We start from the raw sequence: 23,573 nt of genomic DNA, 5'->3' as shown, positions 1-23,573 counted from the left end.
ATGGTGATGACTGTTGAATAATAATAGTACAAGGGTAGGGTTCAAAGTTCAAACAAGCTTGCACAATATCGAGTCAGTGATCTCTTTAAAAACAGGGTTGGTACACATTTTGCAGGTGGCAACTAGCAAAAGAAAACAAATATGTAACCTCTCATTTAAAACATGTTTGTCAATAAAAAAAAAAAGCAAAAAAAGCAACAGCAAATGTTTGCATTTCTTATTTCACTTATTAATTTCTAGTGGTTCACACTGTTGTTTGACAAGCCAAAGTGTCGTGTTACAAGAATCAATTTCCTAATTACCAAAGAAAAAACTAGAATCGGTGGCTGACCCTGTTTTTCAGATAAGTTCATAATTACTACCTCATTTTCTCAATCACGTTATCTTCTCAATCATCTTTTTCAAGTATACATTGCGGTTGGACAACATATAAGGCATAGACAAACGAAAAGCATAGAGTAAATCCTCATCCAAATCCATATTCTGAGTTCCAGACACTTTGAGTAAAAGGCGATCAGAGCAAGACAGAAGTTCCTCTTACTATCCCAGTCTAGCACACCTTGTATGCTTTCATTTCAAACGTGTCCTCACTTCTCTAAAAGAAAAAAAAATAATGGAAATAACAGAAGAAGAAAGAAACAGATTGGCAGCATTATTAAAACGCAAAGCATCAACAGTAATGAAAGAACAAGGATTAATGGGTCTTTTCACAATTTCTTCCGAAATTTGCTCCCCAGACTCGTTTATGATCACCCCATTGCCACTTCCGGGGTTTCCATACACCGGGGAATTCGATTGCTTGCAAAAGCTCAGTTCTTGGCTCTCATTTGTAAGAAAGCTTTTTTTGATTTGCTTACTCATTTCTGGGTATACAATATTATTATTATATGTGTGTATTTGAAATGTGTTTGATTAAGAGTTTAGTTTGTGTTTGGGTTTTGAAGTCAATGCTAAAGTCAGTGATAGGCATGTCTTGGTAGTTGTTGGCACCTTTGGAAGTGCAATATAGTGGAGTTTAATAAAGACCAAGGGTCTCAGAGGTCTTATTGATTGGGAGCTTGGGAATTATTGCTATTTTTCAAGCGGGGGGTACTTTTGAAAGTTGATAAGAGGAGTTGGATTTGGGACAACAAGTGAAGTCATAGCTAAGGAGATTGCTTTGTAGGTACTAAAAGATTATCATGTATTAGGAATATTTTTTCAAAGTTGTTGTTTTTGTTAGATGACCTGTGTGGGTGGGTAGGGGTCAAACTATTGACAACTCAAGTCGAAGGAGTGTGATTTTTCATAGTTTTTCTTTGTGTAAGTTGGTGAAGGAAAGTGTGGAGCATTAAGGGCGGTTGAGGCATAAGCTTGAATGTCCAAAAAATGGGGAAACAAAAAACTCTGAAAAGAGATAAAAAAATATGGCATACAACACGAGTTATTAGTTGTAATTAAAACATGCTTAAAAGCTATTAGATCTTTTTCGGTTTATCTTTTCAATGTTTACTTGATTGCTACGTGAGGTTTAAGTGTAAGTAAGGTCACTTTCATTTACTTTTCATCTAAATGGTATCGTGTGATACTGTGATGTTATTGTATAATTGTGTAAAAGATTCCACTGCTGTAACTTGTTGTTACAGAAAGGGAGATCTAGTTGATATATATTCCATTTATTTTGGTACGTATTTGGATCTTTGTTTGTTTGAATCTCATTGTATGGTTAAATATATTATGAGAAATTAAATCTTTTTTTTTGGGTCAAATTAACATTTATTGTTTCCGTCTTTTCAAATGCTGAACAGGTTGACCCTTCACATTATACACAAAATCATGGCGGTGAAAAAGCTTCTGTGTATAAGCTCCGAGATTATGATATGGTGCTTAAATGTTTGAAAAAGGTTGAAGGCGTTGAACCCCAAGAGATCCCATGGCGAACGCTCAACGTTGTGCATAAAGTTTCAGTCTTTTGTTGCCAATCGTTGGATTCCTTGCGTGCCTGAGCATTTGCCGGACAATGATGTTGATAAACTGTTAAAATTTCTGCCAAAAGGTTTGTCTGATGCACTTCTTCCTTTTCAACGTGATGGTGTGAGGTTTGGTCTACGAAGAGGTGGATGTTGTCTCATTGCCATGTTGTGTTTTTTTAAAAAAAATGGCTGATTCTTACTACTTTAATTGGACTTTTTTGCTTACAATTTTCACAAAAAAGGTTGCTGGAGGTTTGGGTGATGATTTGTTAATTCTTATTACAAGATTTTACCCATTTTATATGTGCCAAGTGTCCCATTCTTTTAATTTTGACGAGTGGAAGTTAAACAGGATTAATATGCTTATTTCGTCTTTTTTGTTTAATTTCTTGGAATAGTATCATTTGGAATCCTGTGTGCATCCATTTCTGGTTTATGTATTGCTATCATATTGTTAATTTCAGGAAACAGTATAAACACTTATGTGGTGTCCCAATTTAGGTTTTTTCCTTTTTGATTTATGGTGTGTGTGATTGTACAAGAAAACATTCTGCTTTAATTTTCTTTTCAGTAGAGAAAGTTTATATGATAAGCCGTAGGGAGCATATATGGCGAGTCTCAATTTGGGTTTTTTACTTTTGATTTATGGTGTGTGTGCTTGTTTGAGAAAATATTCTGGGCTAATTTCTTTTTTAGTAGAGAAAGTTCATAAGATAGGTCATAGGGAGCATATATGGTGAGAGATCAGAGAATTTTGCTACCCTCGAGAACTTTTTAAGGTCTGTTTCATGGAAACTTTTACTAGGAGAGGCTTGGGAGACATTTCATGGAAATGATTGGAGGAAGTGAAACTGTAGAATACAGCTTCCCTTCTCCTGAATAATCTGCACTCAGATTTCCCTTCTGAACTAAACATACCCTTAATATTCTTTTGTAGCATTGATAAAAAAAAGTAGTTCTTTGTAGCATGGAAATGTTCCTGGCCTGTTGCTGTTATTCACAGTAAATTTGATCATATATACTCATATTTTGTCCTTTTGGTTTCCACGAAAAGAAGAATCTTATTTTTGGCGTGAATGCTGATCATTGGCAGGCAATTGCAATTGCTTGCTGCTTTCTGAATGAAGGTTCTATACTTGTTGTTTGTCCGGCTATTCTACGATTTTCATGGGCAGAAGAATTGGAGCGTTGGCTACCAATTCTCTCTCCCACAGGTATCCATTTAGGTATGCATCGTGAATTCTCATCCATTTTTTTGTTTGCATTAATGGTAATTGGTAACCAATATTTATGCAATCTGTTTTACGCACTTTTTTTTTAAGTGGAAATTTTATTGATAATGATGAAGAATTTTACAAATAATTAGGACAAGCGTCAACAAGTTGTCCGCAAGAAGCCCTTCTCAATAGCAAATCCTATCCTTCTAAAAACAAACTCGTTAGAACCAGCTGTCATAACGTTACTGTTCATAACTTTCTAAAGTCTCTTGAGAAGCTAAATAGACTGTTGTTCCAAGAAACCGAAAGTGTCGAAACTAAACGGAATGAAACAATGCTGGTTAGCCATGCAAGCTTCCTCATGCTTCACTGTTTTTTATGTCGCTGCTCTTTTAGCTGCTTCTCCCACCTCAAAGTCACCATTTCCCAACCCTACCAACGGAGAGACTCCAGTTACATTAACACATGCATGTTTCCCTTCAGACCAACAGTAAATCAAGACATCTGCAGGCCGAAGAGTCAATCTTCCCTCATCCATTTTTTTTTTTGCATTAATGGTAATTGGTAACCAATATTTATGCAATCTTTTTACGCACTACTTTTTTTTTTTTTTTTTTTTTTTTTTTTTTTTTAAGTGGAAATTTTATTGATACTGATGAAGAATTTTACAAATAATTAGGACAAGCGTACAACAAGTTGTGCCGCAAGTCCTTTCTGAATAGCAAATCCTATCCTTCTAAAAACAAACTCGTTAGAACCAGCTGTCATAACGTTCCTGTTCATAACTTTCTAAAGTCTCTTGAGAAGCTAAATAGACTGTTGTTCCAAGAAACCGAAAGTGTCGAAACTAAACGGAATGAAACAATGCTGGTTAGCCATGCAAGCTTCCTCATGCTTCATTGTTTTTTATGTCGCTGCTCTTTTAGCTGCTTCTCCCACCTCAAAGTCACCATTTCCCAACCCTACCAACGGAGAGACTCTAGTTACATCAACACATGCATGTTTCCCCTCAGACCAATAGTAAATCAAGACATCCGCAGGCCGAAGAGTCGATCTTCCCTCATTCGGATCAGTGAGAAAGTTAACAGGAGCTTCTTTCTTCACTTGTACCCTAGCCCTCCAAAATGCATCACATAAAATGTCTCTAACATAATTATGTTGGTATTTGAAACTTGGAAAATGTCGACAGTGTGCTGCATGGTCCCTAAAAACATCTAATCTACTTTTTTTGCAAACAGGGCATAAACCACCGTCAGAGTACAAAAGAATCATGAAACGGTATCGAAGAATAGAACGATACTACACCGGCGATATTCGCTGCCCAAGTCCCTCCATCGGAATAGCAAGTAGAAAATCTTTTGCGTGTTCCGACTGCAAGCATCCCATAACTGCCTTTTGACGAACAGATAAATCAAACTCCCTCTCGAGACCAGTAACAATCTTACCATAGAATGCTTCCGCCAAAACTTTTTGTGGTTTTGAGAGGACGGTAGCATTCACAGCCAGAGAATTGAGGTCAAAATCAGGTAGGCAAAGACTCAATGCACTGCTAGCAGCATCAAGAATCTCATCCAAAAGCACTGTACCACAACTCCTAAGAATGTGGTCTGAAGCTCAAAAGTCTGAAAATGGGATGCCACAAAAGCAAATGTAGAGACATAAATGGCACAATAAATACTTAAACCACCCAGACGTAATGGGAGTGTCGATAAACGCCATTGTAGATCACCGAAGGCAGGACCATCAGAAACCACAATACCCTGGAGAACACTGCAGAGATGCCGATCAAAAGTCTCAGCTGCCTTCCTGAAAAAAGATGGTGGACAAGTACGAATTGCGAAGACCAACTTAGAGAGCCCAACACAAGCTCGTAAGAGCTTAACTCACACCGCGGATCTTCTAATACAAACTAAACGGTCCATCGAGTCATAGCCTTGTTAATACGCCTTACATGCCAAGACCCATGACAAAAGATGCATCGATCTTCTAACCGCACCTCCAAGCAACCCCGACCTCGTCTTTGGTGGATGGGACAAATCAAGGAAAGAGACCAGAGTAGAACGACGTGGATCCAGTGATGGCCAAAATATCTCAGTTTTAGCCACATTAAGAACCAACCCATAAGAAGGTCCGTTTTCCTGAATCATACCCAAAGCTGTCGCCACCTGTTTTGTATCCCCAATCAAAGTCCCATCGTCTAGGTACCACGCCTGTAGCAATAACTGACAACTGGACTGTATCCGTAGAATCAGAGGATGCAACACCAGTTCAAATAGAAGGGGACCCAAAGGGTCGCCTTGCTGGACCCCAGTAGCAGACCATATATAACCATCCCCCCCGTATAACCTCGCAGGTTGACAATACAAGTACTCGACCCAAGGGGGCAATTCTTTGGGCATCGGCTTACTTAACCTCTTTCAACATGATGGTCCGATCAACCATGTTAAAAAGCATTCGAAAATTTACCGCAAACATAGAAAGAGATTATTGTTTGTTAGCATACATCATACGGTTGACAGCGTGCAAAATCGCCTCTGCTCCACCAGAAACACCCACCCCATACTGGAAATCCTATAAGTATCCAACCACACCTCTGGAAACTTCTCTCATTGCAATCTTGGAGACCAGACGACGCCAAACCATGCCCCCAACTATATGACGAATACTGTTATCCGGCTTAAGAAGTGGAGTAAGCGGAGCACTCGCTATGAATTCCGCTAACAGCTGTGGACATTGTCCCTGTAACCAAAGATTCACCACAGGGGTCAATACATCTAGCAAATCAGACGATATCGCTGCTGCAACACCACTCATGGCATCCAACATGTCAGTTTAACATGTCAGTTTTTTTTTTTTTTCGCAGTTTTTGGCCACAAAGACAATCCTGCCAATTTAACAAGATGTCCAAAAGTTGTCGTTATCTCTTATACAATGCTTTGCCGTCTACGGAAGAGCATGTCAGCATTAGAATGGGCTCTTTTGATTGTTGATGAGTCTCACCATATACGATGTACAAAGAGAGTATCTGAGCCAGAAGAGGTTTGGAATGTGCCTTCCATGCTGACATTGTATATATTCCCAAGCCATACACACACACACACGCACACACACAAATATATTACTACTGATTTTTGGGATGATTTGCTCATCATGTTTGTCATCTTTGTATAGTGATCTGCTCATTATTTGTAACATAACATAAAATGGTCTGCCTAGAATGTTACCATTCTAGGACCCTCTGTTGATAAAGTTATGTTTTATGAACCCAATGGCACGGCGCGTGGGATCGTTTTTTACAAAATGTCAGTCCTTTAATCATCTCTCATAGTGTGAAATCCAATATGCGATCTCCGATTTTGTGTTTTTATTCAATATATTATCCAGAAACGAGAAGCTTGAAGAGGATATATCTCCTTGTTGTAGTGTCTTTATGGAAGCATTTCTCTCCTTCTTTGAATCATTTGATCTTTGAATTTTGAGGAGATTTCCTCTATTTTCAACAAAACAGCCTTTGGATTCTTCCTCTTCCCTCTTGAAGCTTTTATTCTTTATCAATCCTGAAAGTTTTTCGAGAAATTGTTGCAGTTCCGCGTTCCAGTCAATATCTCGCACGGCGATTGGTTATTAACCCCAGCTTACTTCAAGCCAATAATAATACCACTTGATGAATTCTTGGATATAATACCTATATTTTAGTTTTACAACTTTCTTTCACTTTATTATTTTGTCAGATGCTTGACTTCATGTACAATTTGTACACTCTGTTTTTATTTATTTATTTATTTTTTCAATTTATGCATTCCTATTGTGTTGCTAACAGATAAAAGCCATCCTCGATTTTGCGGCAAAGGTCACACACAAGGTTTTACTCTCTGGGACACCTTCTTTGTCAAGGTTGTGTATTGAACTGTAAAATAGGTTATTGACAATGCTTGATTTATATTCTTGTTTGTATATACAAAAATATAAATTTGTTGTTTTTTCATCATTTCACTTTACTGTAGCCTATTATAGTTTACCTGCTTATAAGAAAAACTCCAAAACCTTAGTTTATTGCCCATTCAAAATTCTTGGTCTCTTTTTCTTGTTCAGTCCAGACATCATTCGGATAAAAACTTCTTGTTGTACACAGTGACATGCCTATACCATCAGTTAATGTGATAACAAATTTAATGTAGGAACTATTAATTTAATATATTTATTATCGTTTAGTATATATATATTATATCTTTTTGGTTGAGACTGGCAGACTATAGACTGTGTACTATATTCATGTTGAATCTACACAAAGCATAGAAAGAATAAAGGAGGTCAGACTTGTTCGATGGGAAGGCTCCTGCGTCTGAAAAGACAGATTGCCCATATTTTCTTTCATTTCCGGAGAATTACGACCCTCGGGTAAAATACGAACAACACCTACATTCAAAGAAACTAGGCTGGTCATCGAGCTACCCGAGTCGAGTATTGCCATGCTCAAACTCAACTCGCACCTTCAGCAAGCATGCTCGAGCTCGACTTGAACTCTACTTCGAGCTTAATATGGGGATCAAGCTCGACTCGCTCAGTTGTGCTAATAGGTCGAGCTCAACTCGGCTTGACTTGTTTTTCACTACGAGCTCGAGTTCGAGCAAACACTCAAGCTCAGTTATACTCGTTTGAATTCGAACAATTTTTTTGATGAAACATCTCTATATAATCAAAAAGACAAACACAACATAATCTAATCTACTAAAATTGCATAAAAATGAAAACTAACAAATACCCAACACTTGAAATTGATCCAGAAACAGAATAAATCTGTCCTTTAATAGCCATAAGCAAAGTTTTTTAGAATTGGATCCATCATAAACATTCAACTCTTAAATACCCAACACTTGAAATTGATCCAGAAACAGAATAAATCTGTCCTTTAATAGCCATAAGCAAAGTTTTTTAGAATTGGATCCATCATAAACATTCAACTCTTCTTCAGTAACTTCCCCAAGTTGTACAGGTGGTGCTAAAGGTTCCATCTCAGCTTCATAAGACCTTGGTCTTGGACTCTTGGTGGTGGAGCCGTAGAGGTGGTGAAGCAAATAACCTAGAAGGATAATAGAAAGCTGTTGCTAATTTGCTATACCTAAAACCATGGAGAAAGTTGATGGTGACAGACCTGTGTATGCTATTATTGATTCTTTAAGTATGTTGGGGCGTTGGGCAAGTGGGTACGGGTCAATGGGTCATAGACTCATAGCTTTATGGGTTGTAGACTTGTGGGATATAAACTGGGTATGGGTATGGGTATGGGTATGGGTATGGGTATGGGCTTATAAAACGAGTAGCTCACGAGCTACTCGAGCTCGAGCTTGACTTGAGTAGCTCACGAGTAGCTTGCGAGCTACTCGAGCTTGAACTCGAGTTACTTGCCATCTAGAACAAGCTTTAAATTAAGCTCAAGCTTGACTCATATTTTTGCGCGGACGAGTTTGAGTCGAGCCTTCAACGAGCCGAGCTCAAGTTACACGCGAGCAGCTCGACTCGATGACCAGCCCTAAAAGAAACCCTTTTACCATTAGAAAGAACTTGTTGCAGTTGGATATCATAAGGAATTCTAACTACTGCTTCAAATACTAACGTGAAAATCTCTATGAAAATACAAAATACTGTAGTTAGTCAACAATCAACGAGATTGGGGTATTAACATAAACAAAATAACTTCAACCATGAAGAATATGAGAAAACAATGTTGCCGCAGTTGGCAACTGTTAGAATTAAAATAAGAATAAGAAAAGTGTAGGTTGACAGGCTCTTCTACCATTTGTCAACTTTCTATCCTAGCAAATCAAAGATTAAACCCCAAATCTTTTGATTATGTCTGACATTATCTAACGTTACTCCATCACGCTGCATTCTTATGTTCTATTTTGTGTTTCCTCCTAGGTGATCATAGGCCGTATGACATATGTCATCAGATAGATATGTTATGGTAAGTTTTTATGTGCTTTATATTGGAAGTATGACTAAACTAGATGAATTTTGTATTTTCTTTATTTTTTGAATGTCCTCTGTGGTTCATTAACAATGATGCCACTTTGTGTAGGCCTGGCTTGCTGGGAACGAGTAAATACGAGTTTGCAAAAACATACTGTGAAGCAAAAATTGTTCAAGGTGCTCAAGGGAAGGTTTTCCAGGTATGCCACTGGAGTTGATGGAAGCATGTGAGCTTTGCATATGCCGTTTTGTTTTTGGCAGTTCAGCTATTGCTGTATGTTCCTTTATTCCAAAAGAAAATTCAATCTGCCGATTTTCCATTTTTATTGTCTTTTAAGTTCCGAGATGCTGTGAAAAGTTAAAAAAGATAAAATTGAAAAATCATGTGGTTTTGATCTTAATATTATTTTAATTCTGTTCAGTTTGGTGCAATGGTATTTTTGTGCAAAATTAACAGCGAGGTGCTCTGTGATACCTTGTGGGTGTACCCCAAAGGGGGTATGTTTGATAGGAGCCTAGCTCATTAGCATGATGGTAACACCATGGTTTAGTCCGCATTTAGTTAGGAAGTTGTCCTAGATCATGGATATATCATATATGTAATTATTTACCACATCATGCCGCCGAGGCCTTTTGGGGTAAAACCCAGCAACTGGGAAGAGTTTGAATTGCAGTTTGGGCTCACTGGGGCAACATTGTGGATATTAACTAAAATTAACTTTTATCTAGCTTTGGGAATTGATATTCCCAGCAGAATTATTGATGATTCCTTTGGTTCTTGGGGTGAAAAATGTAGTTTCTATAGAATGAGCCGAACAGTTGGGACAGGTGTGAAACTTCGCCTGAAAAAGACAAACCTATGCTTGCTGGGTATACCGATAACATCCACTGTAAATAGTTAAATACCAGTTTCCCATACTTGAGTCTTGTAGGTATACTTATTAATATACTGTCACCAATTGTTGATGTAACAAAATTTAACACCAATGCTTAGAAGACGATGCAAGTTTCAATTTTTGAGAAGAGAAATTGCTATTTCTTACTTGAGTTTCAATTTTGAGATCCAGTAACAGTTACTTGTTCCATTCTTCAGGATTTCTCTAAAGGTGTTCGCTTGGAGGAGTTGAATGTGTTACTTACACAAACTGTCATGGTGTGCAACGTCTCTCTACTGGATTTCTTTTGTACTATCATTCAGACTTGTATAAACTATAAAGATGGTGCAGCAACTAAGGTTTTACTTAGTTACTTGGTTGAAGATTGATATTCTTCATACTTCTTTTTTAATGTGTGGAATCCTGATTTCTTTGTCAAACCAGTCGTAGTGGACCAGATTAAATCATTAAAAGTTATTGAAGCAAACAGGGTTCACCACCCACCCCCCTAAAATGGTTTAGTGGAAAGTTTGTGGTTGTTCCCCTAAAACCGGAGGCAGACCTAAGAAGTAAAATGTTCTGCTGCTCATCCTCAAGTTGTTTGATTTGTATGCATAGGTATGTTAAGGATTTTGGAAATGGCATTAAAGTAGAAATTTAGCCCCCTTTTAGAATCTTACATATTATATCTAAGGGCTACGATATGAGATCAGTTAATTTCTTGAAAAGGTGCATGGTGGTAATGATTTTGATACTATCCCTCTTTATACTTAATACTCTGAATCAGCTCAGAATTTTGTTTCTATGTATTTGGTTTATAATATTTAATTTTGTTAAACTTTGTTTTAACTTTTAAGAAAGTTTTTAAACCCTTGTTTTTTAGTTAACCTCCACGCCTGAACCTCAAAAAACCAACTTCAGAGATAGTGGCAACTAATGAAGATAAGAATCTTCAGTATATCAGGAAAATGATGCCTAATAACTGGCATCATGATGTAGAACATTAGTCGAATCTATCAATGTCATAGGTGTGCACCTATGTTCCCTCTACAAACTGATTTGGAGAGAACACCACACTAACTTAACACTAACTTAACATGTATTGAATCATTGAAAGAATGAGATAGAGAGAATTCTTATTCATTGAGGTGAGTTTTAATGGGAGGAGGCTACATTTATATATAACTAGGTAACCTCCTTTCCAAGATAAAGGATTACCAGGATAAACACCAAGATAGAGGATTATCATGATAAACACCAAGATATAAGATTATCAGGATAAACACATATCAATGGTGAGTATCCATATAAGCCCACGGATTTCATAACACTCCCCTTTAGATGTTCACCGTTCATGTGGAAATTATGGTGGATGCATCTTTTGTAGCATTCTTCTGGATGCTCTATAACTATCCAATGACAGTTGCCTCATTAAAACCTTGCTAAGGAAAATCCAGTGGGAAAAACCAAAGCGAAGGTAAAAAGAGTACAACATTACTCAGAATCATTGCCTGGGCTATTAAATCGTTGAGTACTCCCCAAGTAATCGGTGAGTACTCGCTACTCGCTGCTTAGCCGACCCGACTAACAATTTAATCTCCGATCACAATTGGGCTAAAAAACTCCCCGAGTACTCGGCCGATTAGGCCTGATTAGCCGATTAGCCGAGTAATTGTGTTCACTATTTCAATGTTAAACATTGAACTCGACATTTCACCGATTCGACCAACCATCGATTCTGTAAAGTTCTACACTTTAATCATATTTATTTTAGTTGATTGAGTGTTTTAATTGTTTATTGATTGATTGGGTTCTTAATTGGCTTCATTATGTTGGTATTTCAAAGTTAAATATATTTAATAATTATTTGTAAAGAAATATAGTGTTATGAAAAATCGTCCGATTAATCCCCGACTGATTACACCTACTTCAAGCGAGTAGCGACTGAGTAGCGATTTAACTGCTTAGATCATTGCCCTCTACATGTTATGGGCGTGAGCCCCTTAGTTGAGTCCAAGCCCATGGTTCGAGTCCATTAGTTAGTTAGACACATGTCGTGTTCCTATTGGTTTATGCTTTCTAGGTTTACTTTAAATAACGGGCTTGTAGTTAGGGTTTCGTTAGTTGTGTTTATGTGTGTGATTTGTGATTGAGAGATTCAATAAAAGAGTGATTTTTAGGTTGTCTTTTAATTGTGTTTCAATTAAAGTGTAGATTCAATTAAACTGAAGCTTCCGCCAGTAAGATCTACATTACATCATCTATTGGGTTTTGTATGTCGATTGAAGTATTGAACACCCCCCACACACCTGAACTCAATTCCTTGGTTTGCCCCTGGCCTAGACTATTTTTGAGGGTTGCTATGTTATACCTGGTTAAAGTAATACACAGTGCTTAACTTCGTTTGTTGTTCATGAATAGATAAGGCGTTTGAAAGAGCATTTGTTGGTACAACTACCACCTAAACGTCGGCAAATTGTAAGTCTGGTTTTAGAGAGATCGGATATAAATATGGCGGTGTCAGCTATGAAGGAAGGTGACACCAGCTCCATCGAAAATTGACAAGAAACAGAACCAATGGCGAATGATTGCAGTTCTGAAGATGATGATGATGTCTCTGGGATTCCAGAAGTGTTAGTGAGTCTGATGGTAATTTCTAGATTTTGACCAGTAATTTATGCAAATAATGTAAATCTATGAGCTATTTTAAATTGTCTCTTTGAGATTTTAGTTACGTTTGCTGTGGTAAGTGTGATCTAGCTTAATCTTTGGGCGTGTTATCCAACAAATTTTAGAACGAATCTAGGTTAATTCCTGCTTCATGCCTGTGGTACAGACTGCCACTGTATTGTAATTTTTCTAGCAAGAGGAACAAGAGAACATATATTACTCCATCTATGGAGAGAACTTACAGCAAGATGAGAAATGACATGTAATGAGTTTGATATGAGTTCATGAATTTGTCCTGTGAAAATGACAAAACACTTGCATGAACGGTCAGTTACTTTAAACAGCTCACTATTATTCTGTTTTTTCGGATTGGAACAGTTTAATTTTTCAGAATTAGTAGTCCTGTAGGTACTGCTATCCATCAATCCTTGAAAGTCGTCATTTAAACTATTACTTAACTCATTCAGTATAATATAAGCTCTAGTAGGCATTAGCGTTATATAGCTGATTTTGTTGTAAAGATTTTGACAAATTGTTGAAGAAATGGGATAAGCCCTTGCTTAAATGTTTAATAAATGAATCAAAGACACTGCTATAGCCTGCTAGTCGTAGGCCGCAGTGCATGACCAACCAGGAGAATCTGTGTACTTTCCTATATAGGTCATCTTTGCATGCCAAAATGCATAAAATGAGCGCAGGTTTACAGGTGTGCTTTTCGTGTATTCAGAATTTCGCATAGTTGTTGTGATTTGCACAGTAATCACGCTGAAAAGTAAGCTCCGAATCGTACTTTTATGCAAAAATGGTGTTTTTAATGCAAACTGAATGCAAATGCTATTTTCGATATGCAAAGTGAAGCGAAGTGTTTGATTACGTAGTTATTATATGGAAAATGTAATTTAGATAAGGAAAAGTGAGAATAGAGAAAGAGGTAGGTTGGAATTTTCTCCTTTTTCGGTGGTGTTTCCATGTGATTTAAGTTTGAATGAGAAAAACACTATGCAACCTGTAATTTGCAAGTCTGGAGGGAGAGGACATGGTCTCCACTTGTTTGGTGAAAAGCAAGGATGAAATGTAACAAAGTTTTGTTGCCCTGTTCTCTTTAAGCTGTTCCCAGTCATGGTCTCTCCTTGTTTGGTGAAAAGCAGGGCTGGAATGTAACAAAGTTTTGTTGCCCTGTCCTCTTTAAGCTGTTCCCATGCAAGGACCTCAGCTCTATTATTATTGTTAATATTTTTTTATTTTTTATTTTTATTAGTTTTACTCTTTGCTATTCATATCTTCTGTCATTATAAAAACATGTTTTACTGTATGTAGAAGTTCATGAAACTAAAATTATCCAGTGTCATGTTGGACAATTAAGAAGCATAAGCGATGGTGTGAGGAAGTTCTTGATACAGATTTCGAGAGATACAGATGAGAATGTCTTGATATATATATATATATATATATATATATATACCATTTCTATCGTCAACCGATGACCAACAAAATCTATATGGATGTCTGCAAGAACCCATCTTATATAATGACATTGATGTTGGAGCTTGCAAATGTCTTGATATATATATATATATCAAGACATTTGCAAGCTCCAACATCAATGTCATTATATAAGATGGGTTCTTGCAGACATCCATATAGATTTTGTTGGTCATCAGTTGACGATAGAAATGGGGTTTCCGTGTGTTTAATTTCTTAGAATAACTACTATGTAATCTGGTTTCTGATTTTTTTGTTTGTTTGTTTGTTTTCCAGATGAATGTGGTTGTCCCAAGAGTTCAAGGGAGCTTTCTAATCAGGAACTTGGTATTGCGAAGTTTTCCGGGTTCCAAAAATGGCTTGCCATCCACCCAATTGTTACACAACCGTAATCTGAAGGATATTCAGACGTTGATCTTATCTCTCATAAAATGATAGTTTTTCCTCATCACATAAAAGTTCTTGACAAAGTACAGGTGAACATTTTACTTTTTATTCTTCTCTGTGATAGTGCGTCTGTGTTGGTCAAAGTAAGTTCATAATGATAGATTGATAGAGGAGTTGCTCATTATCTCTGTTTCAATTCCTTAGAATTTCTTTTGTGAGAAAGATATAAAGTTTGTTCGTATTGATGGGAAGACACTTGCTAGAGACAGGCAATTAGCTGTACAAGAATTTTGATCATCTCCAGAGGTCGGTTAGTTTGCTTCTAACTTCTTACACTGTTCTGTGAACACTGCTTATTTATTTTTTAAGCTTTGGCTTGGAAGTTTGGTAGCACTTCCAGTGGGCCTTGAAGCACCAAGAGCCTTTAGATGCATAAGGTCCAAAAAAGCACATTAAAAAAGTCCAAAAATATAAAAACAAATAAGATATGATGAGATGCTAAATTTGTATGTATGAAGGAATTAAAACACACCCAGGACTTGAGATATGAGATACAACCTAACTTACATTGACACGGATGCATGTGTCTGTATCCGATACGGATACAGTGTCCGACTTGGCGAAAATGTGAAATACCAAACATTGAGGTATATCACATGCAATATGAGCCTGTGTTGTGTTGGACACGTATCCGACAGATTATTTCTATAATATGGCGTGTCCATGGGATACAACATGTCATTTGAATAAAATGAATAAACTTAAGCCTCATAGCCTGCGAGGGTGTGAGGCTCAGAGGCAAGCCTCAATGTGTTTTTTTAAACACTTACTATCTCCTTCTCTCTGAACTTCACTTGTTACTTTGCAGCTGAAAAAGTAAAAACGTTGTTGAAATATGTAAACCTGTGAATGACAAATTTATTTGTTTTTGTTCCTTTTCATTGTTCAACTAATATTACCATGTTTTTTCCGTTGTAGGTCAAAATAGCAATAATTGGGATAACTGCTGGGGGAGTCAGAGTGGACTTTTCATAATAGCTAACATAAATACTCTCGCATCTTTTAGTAAGACCAAATAGAACTCTAATGATCTATAACATTTCATCTTCTTCTCTAACAAACCAGGTAAAAATAGCAATAATAGCTAACATAAATACTCTCGCATCTTTTAGTAAGACCAAATAGAACTCTAATGATCTATAACGTTTCATCTTCTTCTCTAACAAACCAGGTAAAAATCAGTCTTCTCTTGTAAAACCTCAGATAAAGAAAATGAGTAAAATTAAACCGAAATGATATGAAATTGGATTGAAACACTAGAAGGAAGAGAAAAGAAGGGGTGAAAAATATGAAAGCTGTAATTTTAGCATATGGTTTTTCCAAATCTTCCCAATTACATCTTTGGGGGAAGAAGAATAGACACGAGTTGGAAAAGATAATGTTATTCAAGTAATCAACTCCAATAATTTGAAGCTAACGAATTAATCAATTAATTGATTAATAACTGTTAAATTACCAATTTATGTGAAGAGCCAATTCTATTAATATATTAGAGTAGGCTCGGGGACATTCATATATGTCAACACTCTCCCTCAACGGGACATGCTGGAAATACACAAGTAGAAGGACTGAACATCTTCACCTGGCAGAAGTTGCACCCGAGACCTCTCAGAAACCAGAGACTCCGATACCATGTTAAATTGCCAATTTCTCCATAAGCTCAAACCTATGTGAAGGGTCAATTCTATTAATATATTAGAGTAGGCTCGGGGATACTCATATATGTGCAAATTCTAAATTGGTTTTCGGTTATTTACTTGCAACAAAATCCCACTTTGATTTTCTTTGATGATTCATACGATCCTCTTTTCATGTGACTTAAAGTTGCAGGAAAAAGAACATGATTGTTTAGTCTTTGAATCCCAATTTGATTTGTTTAGCTTCTTCCACTTTTTAATCTCTAAATTTGCAGAAGTCTTGAAAGTGGAAGTAATTTAATTTGGAGAGGAAACGTAAGTGCAGAGCTACTTTAAGGTGTAAAGATCAAAACACAGCTTTACTTGTTGGAGAAGATGAATCATTTCGTTCGTGAAAAGTTAATTGACAGCTGTTTGTTGGGTGTGACAAGTGTGGGGGGTAGTTATGTCTACTTACTTGTAAAACCGTGAAAGCATCAAAAAGAGTCTTGGAAAATTGTGTTTCCTCAAGTAATTGTAGACAAGAATTAGGACCTCTGGGACAGACCTAAGAACCCATTTAAAAATAATTTTTCACATTTTCAATATAATTTTGCTATTATATGTTTTAATAATTCGAGTAACCAACTACATGCATTATTATTTATTTTGACTGTATATCTTGCAGTACTTAGTGTGGTTATTCTACCCTTTACGAGATTTTTTATTGATTGTGCAAACTTGATAAACTTGTAAATGAACCCAAAGAGGGGAACGCATGGCATGCAGACCACATGGTAGCTATCTATAAGGGTGGAGGTGTGATTTTTAAATATCTTGCAATATCATTTCTTAGGAACTTTACACTTGGAAATGTAGATTCTCTGAATGGACCAATTTGATCCTTAGCTACGTTTGATCGATTCTAAAACTAATCTAATCACTCTTGACTGTTAAAAACCTTTTGATAGGGGAATGCACCGTCGATAACATGAGGACTCTCTGTGTGGCTTGTCATAAAGAAGTTACTGCAGCTCAAGCAGCGGAGCGACGTGTAACTAGGATCAATGCTAAAAAACGACTCAAAGGGATCTTGTGTGGCCTCAGCAATGGCAGCAAAATTGAAACAGTCAACTCTTGTCTAATGGTAGACGTAAGTTGAATCTTTGTTCAAAGATGCATCTCTCTTTTTTCATTTGATTTGATTTTATGTTTTTCCCAAGATTATTTGCACTTTAGAATTGATATTTTGTGATGTTAGGTCTTCAAGTGATATGGTGCATTTTTTAAACTAATTCAGATATTATTTTAGATCAAGTGCTATGTAGAACAACACTGATTGTGAATTCCAGTTAATGGTTTAAAATGAAGAAAAAGTCATGACTAATCTGTCTTATAATCTGTTAATAATAGGTTAGAAATCCATGGTTTCCTGATACAGATGTTCTTTTTTGTACACCCGAAGTTAAAGGGTGTGCATGCCTACCGAGAAACCCTCTGGTCATTAGAACTTGTCACGACTAACGAGTAATCAAGACCAAGATTTCAAGTATCTCCGTTCCCAGTCTTTAAAAACCAGTATTGCAAAAAAAAAAATCTCGAACGAAGACGGAGAATGGCGTTGATAGGAGGATGTAATGAACTGGCTCACTTGTCCTGATGTGAAGGGTTAAGAAAAGAAGAAAACAGTGGACCCTTACCCCCAGGTTATATCGTCAAAAACCTCATGATTATGATAAGTAGGGCTCATTTGTTTTTTATCAAAATTTCTGTTTTTATAGAGATCTGATTAATTTATTAATAAGAAAAGATAACCTGGATTTCATTTGTGTTTTTTAGTGTGTACTTTTGCTGACTAGACACCTCATCAATGGTGTTCTTATTGACCATCAGTTCAAGGACCTAGCGGATCAAAACCATCAATTTATAGTTTGTCATATGGTCAGATACTCATATGTGAATGGAAGCTAGGCACCAGCAAAGTAAATTTTACCATATTAGATTTAGAAGGAAATTAAATGTGTAGATGGATTCAATTGGAATTAGCCAATGATTATTATTTGAAGGTACATCAAATACATGATTCAATATCCAATTCTCAGATTTTGAAAAATGAGCACTTCCTCTTTTCTTATTCTACTTGGCACTGTCCATATTAGCATCCATTAGCTTAACTGATTAGATGTTTTTTAGGTTTCCTTTCTTCCATATCTTGAACTTCCAAAAAGTACAAATTGTTCCTTGCTGCAGTTTAAAGAATTTACTTCTCCGAACTATATTCCCTCTGCTACCGTGAAAGATAATTTTGTGACTTTGCCTCCTAAATAGTAGTAGCTCTAGTCCCTACTGTATGATGTTACAGGTTTTGGTTTTATAACAAGTTTAATAATGTCTTGTTGGTTTTTCAGGATGTGGATGAACTGCTAGTTAAGGTGCCTGGTAGTGCCTACACTGGAAGTGAACTGAAATGTCTTTGCACTGAAACCACAACTACAAATGATCAGAATAATTCTTTTGGCGAAAGCTAAACTATTGAAATTGAACATAATAGTTCCTCCACTGGAACCACATCCACTGAAAGTGAACTTATACGTTCCTTAAGCGGAAGAACAGCTACTAAATGCGACTCTATGAGCATGAAAGTTCTTCCTGCAAAAGATCAAACTGGTCATTATAGCTAATGCTCATGCTCCGAGAAGTTCGGACAGTATTTATTACATAATTTCTTCATGAAAGGCTCAGTTATTGCATTAAGCGCTAGAGGAGCCTCCAGCAGTCCAGCTTCTGCACGAATACGCTTTGTTTGAATTGCATGACCGAGGCATCTTGTGTGCAACCGTATGTTTTCTGAGAATTACCTTGTTATAAGAAATGGCTGGGAAATTGAAAGCTGATGGTCCATCTTGCTTGGCTGACAGCTCCTCTGGTTAGGATTTGTATTTGTGTCTCTCTTTATGCATGGAAATTGAAAGGTGAAATGAACAGAAGCATCAGATGAGCGTAGTACATGTATTCTGCACAGAAAGTTATATATACATGATTTGTTGTATCAAGATTCTTTGAACAAATGGTAATATGCACAAATCCTATTATGTTGCATCAAGACTCAAGAGTTTGTTTGCAGTTCATCGAAAAAAAAGGTAAAAAGAATTTGTATGCAGCTTCATTGTTGACTGCGTACACTGTCACGACACATGGAAAGGCACTCATCAATGAACATACAGTTCTGTTTTTATTTGATTGTGCCTTCTCTGAAGTATTAGCCCCGTACAGGAGCTTGTACTTGCATGGTTCATCCTAGTTAGGATTTCAGTTTTATTCTTGTAGAGTGAATCATTCCCAAATCATACTGTCATGCGTGGTTGCTTCATCATAAATTTCGTCATTTTCCACTTACGTATATCTGCATATGATATCTGAATGTCACCACCAGGCACCAGACTACATACAATCAGGATGCAGTACAATGACGGGTTTTGAAATATACGTAAGCTACTGGACTCATACCAATTACGACGTGTTAGTAGAAATAGACCATGTCTTAGATTGTCCAGTGTCGTAGAAGAAGATGAGCGCATCTCAAAATTTGATCTTATTTCAAGGAAAAAGTTAGTTAAGTTTTTGTGAGGCTACCTAGCTTCTCGAAAGATATTTGTCCTATCACTCCACATTGAATTTAGAATAGGTGTGAACCCTTAAGCATTTGTAAAAACAACATAAAATCCTTAAAAAGCTAAGCTATTTGTTTGTTATTTTTAAATAGAATACAAGTTTAATCTGTGTCAATTGCTCAACTTGATGATTTCATAAATGCACAAGCCTATGGTTGGATGTTCGGATATAGTTTGAAGACTTGAAGTACCTTCCCTTTAAACTTTAAAGTGAATTGAAAAAGCAAGTTCGATACAAAAACTGATTTGTATAGAAGTCGTGAAGGTCGCAGTAATTACTAGGGGTCTTAATTAAATTAAGCTGAAGCATAAAACTATTCTTATGGTATAATTGATTATGGATACCCATTTGCATGTCCTTTTCTGCTGCAATTGACATTTGTTAGTGCTTTTGTTGCTTCTATGGTTGTATGACATTTGGAAATGGACAGAAGAACGTTTGCATTTGAAAATTTCCTATAGCAAGCGCATCTTAATTTTATAAAACAGAAAGATAAACTGAACACATGTTTGCGTTTTAAGGTTCCTTTACAATCGCTACTCATCGAGTTTAACTCCTTGAGTTATTATTGACTCAACCCGTTTTGCTATTTTCAGGTGAACTAGGGAAGGGTATGGTGCATTGCGGCCTTGGTGCGCATATATAAGATTCTGAAGCAAATTTGTTGGATGATATGTCTTCGATGCTCCAAATGGTTGCAAAAAAGCTATCGTGTTATCACTCTCACTTAATCCAAAAATAGACCTGAAACAAGCAGTCCTGAACATCGACCAAGTTATCAAACAAACAAAACTGAACCGCACAAAGTTTTTAAAAATCCTTAATCAATGGCTAAGTGGCTAACAATAAGCAAAACAAAACTAAATGACGGATGGGCCCCGACAAGAATATATAATTGTACGAGGAAACAAACCTCATATGGTACGGTAGTCAGAGGTCATTTTGTGTTATATCTACTAACTAGCATTCTAGCATACTTATGTCCGCATGGACTTCCACAATTATATGAAAGAAATTCTTATACAAGTAGCTAGTTGAATTGTTGATATTTTTTCGTGTCACGTATACTAATGTGTCGTGCTAACATTTGTTTTCTTCTTCAGTAAAATAAACAATTCAACTAGGAGAAATTTGGGCTATCTTTCATGTGGAACCGGAAATCCAATAGACGATATGATTGCTGGAGGTGCGACCCAAATTGGGACCCAAACCGGAAAACCGTCAACGTCTAGCTGATTGCGCCATTGGATTCGGTAAACAAGCCATTGGTGGTAGAGATTGTCGCATTTATGTAGTAACAGATTCTGGGAATGATGACCCTGTGACTCCAAAACCAGGAACTCTTCGACATGCCGTCATACAACATGAGCCATTGTGGATCATTTTCGAGCGCGACATGGTTATTAAGCTCAAGGAAGAACTGATCATGAATTCATTCAAGACCACTGATGGTAGAGGTGCAAGTGTGCATATTGCTGGTTGACCTTGCATTACTATACAGTTCGTAACAAACATCATTATACATGATCTTCATATACATGATTGTACACAAGGTGGGAATACGAATGTAAGAGATTCACCGAGACATTTTGGTTTTAGGACATTATCTGATGGTGATGGTGTATCGATCTTTGGTGGTAGCCAATTAGCCATGTTTGGGTGGACCATTGTTCTTTATCTAATTGTCGGGCTGGCCTCATTGATGCTATTCATGGGTCCACTGCTATTACAATTTCAAACAACTATTTGACCCACCGTAACAAAGTTATGCTCTTGGGGCACAGTGATAGTTCATTAGTATTTACACTACTGAACCGGACTCCACTTATCAGTCTCTGTACACAGTACACACTAAACAGAATCACAGATATCAGCTTCTGTATAATTCTCCATTCTCACATTTGCCCTCAACTATTGTAGATGTTGGTTATTTTGGGATTACGACCTGATGATCTGTTGGATAGGAAATGGATGCACTCTTCTTGGGATAAGAATTGCCTATGTATCAAGTTTCTCCGGGTAAACTTGAATCAAGCCTTATGTAGTTCATCTCTCTCTATTTGTAGATGTGTGTCTGAACCGTTATGGATTGCAGATCCACCTTGTATGCTATCGTGATAATTTGTCATTACTATGATGTTACAAAGTAAATGACTCTTTGATTGTTGCGTTGACTGAGCTTCAGGATTGCGCTAGTTGATATCTTTCCATGTATGGTTGTAACTACTGTTGGTGACGACCTGGGTGTTGGGTCGTTGGTACGTTCTGATATTGTGGGACGAGCTGAGATAAGACGTCCTGCCTTGTGGACACGTACTCTGTAGTGTAGAACGGAGGGTACTTATACAACCCCCTTTTTTATCCATTCTGTGAACAGCGGTTGCGTGGAATAAGAACGGTTTAAAAAGTAAAGTTTGAAGGTATGTGTCTGACAGCTGTTTTGTTTTGAATTTAGGTTTTGGAGAATGTGCGGGAACTGTTGAGCTAGATTCGTGGGCCCGGATTTACGGCGATTTGTGGGCGAATAATGATTTAAGTTTTGGGAACACGAAACGTTTTGATTGTCTCGAGGGTGTTGATCAGGCTACCAGTTCTGGTGTTGCAGAGGGCGTTAATCTGGACCCTTTGAATGTGGATACTCTCTTTGTGTGAATTGATTTTGAACATCTTGTGCTTATCTTTGGGTTGGGAGGTCTTTGAATGTCTTGTTCTTGGGTTGGGTGGTTTTTGAGTAATATTTAAACAGCTTTTGTTCTTGATACAGATACAATATATTTTTTTTTATGGGGATACTCAGGTCGTTTTCTTGGGATAACTTGGGGGCTTGGTATCTAACCGATTTTGTATTGAAGTAGAAATATTTAAATTACTTACTTGTTGAAATTGGTTTGAAGTATGCATGTGATTGCTTTTGTTGCCATTGATTTGTTGTTTGACGACCTGTGCTGCATAGTGCTAGTCCTGATGTACTGCTTGATTTTGCTAGGTCGTCGTTAAGGTACAGGTCGTAGAGCGTTTGAGTGCGACCTGATGTCTTTGCGTAGTTGGAACCTAGACTTCGTCTTGTGTCGTATATACATATTTCGCCCTTTGGGGAACTCCCCGATTGACATAATTAGCCTTTGAGTGGCCATTATATTTGAGTCTGCCTTAAACCCTTTGTGAGGTCGTAAGTTGACTTGGGTTTTTTTTGGGGGTCCCCTAGATTGAATTTGTCTGATAATTGGCCTTTGAGTGGCAATTACAGTTGAACCATACCTAACCCTGGTGTTGGTGTTAGGTTGGTTTAGGGTCCTTTTGGGGGACCTTGATTTGAATTGAATGAACTTAACCACTGCGTGGCTGTTGTTGTTGAGTCGTTCTTAACTCCATCTTTGATATCCGACCTGACATTGTGATGTCTTAGGTCAGGCTGCGTAGTGTGAAATGCAAGGTGCTTATGTAATGCAAAAATGATAGCTGCACTCAACAATGTTGATGAGATTTCATTCATATTGACTTATGTACTTGGAGAAAAACTTATCGATAAAAGCGCTTGAGGAGAGCTGTAATCCAAGGTCGGGGAAGCCTATCACCGAGCTGGGTTTTGATCCAGTGTGCGCTATTTCCAACAACTTTGTCAACAATGTAGGGGCCCTCCCATGTTGGGTCGAGCTTGGCTGGTGCTAAAGT

General features: G+C 37.2%; 2 pseudogenes across 1 annotated transcript; both read left to right on the top strand.

Annotated features, from left to right (window-relative positions):
• The first annotated feature begins 141 nt into the window (after positions 1–141).
• On the top strand, positions 142–19,332 carry LOC147498845 (uncharacterized; annotated as a pseudogene). Its single transcript, XR_015196967.1, has 15 exons — positions 142–829; positions 1,788–2,115; positions 3,001–3,178; positions 6,033–6,208; positions 6,990–7,063; positions 9,099–9,134; positions 9,249–9,339; positions 10,233–10,292; positions 12,436–12,663; positions 13,588–13,615; positions 14,443–14,642; positions 14,758–14,832; positions 16,964–17,048; positions 17,201–17,382; positions 18,638–19,332. The product of XR_015196967.1 is annotated as an uncharacterized LOC147498845 (transcript).
• LOC147498844 (putative pectate lyase 22 pseudogene) lies at positions 19,101–21,821 on the top strand (annotated as a pseudogene).
• Positions 21,822–23,573: the final 1,752 nt, after the last annotated feature.

Source organism: Coptis chinensis, chromosome 5 (assembly GCF_015680905.1).
Source record: "Coptis chinensis isolate HL-2020 chromosome 5, ASM1568090v1, whole genome shotgun sequence".
In the NCBI taxonomy this organism is placed as follows: Eukaryota; Viridiplantae; Streptophyta; class Magnoliopsida; order Ranunculales; family Ranunculaceae; genus Coptis; species Coptis chinensis.
This window is presented reverse-complemented; position numbering and strand designations above follow the sequence as displayed.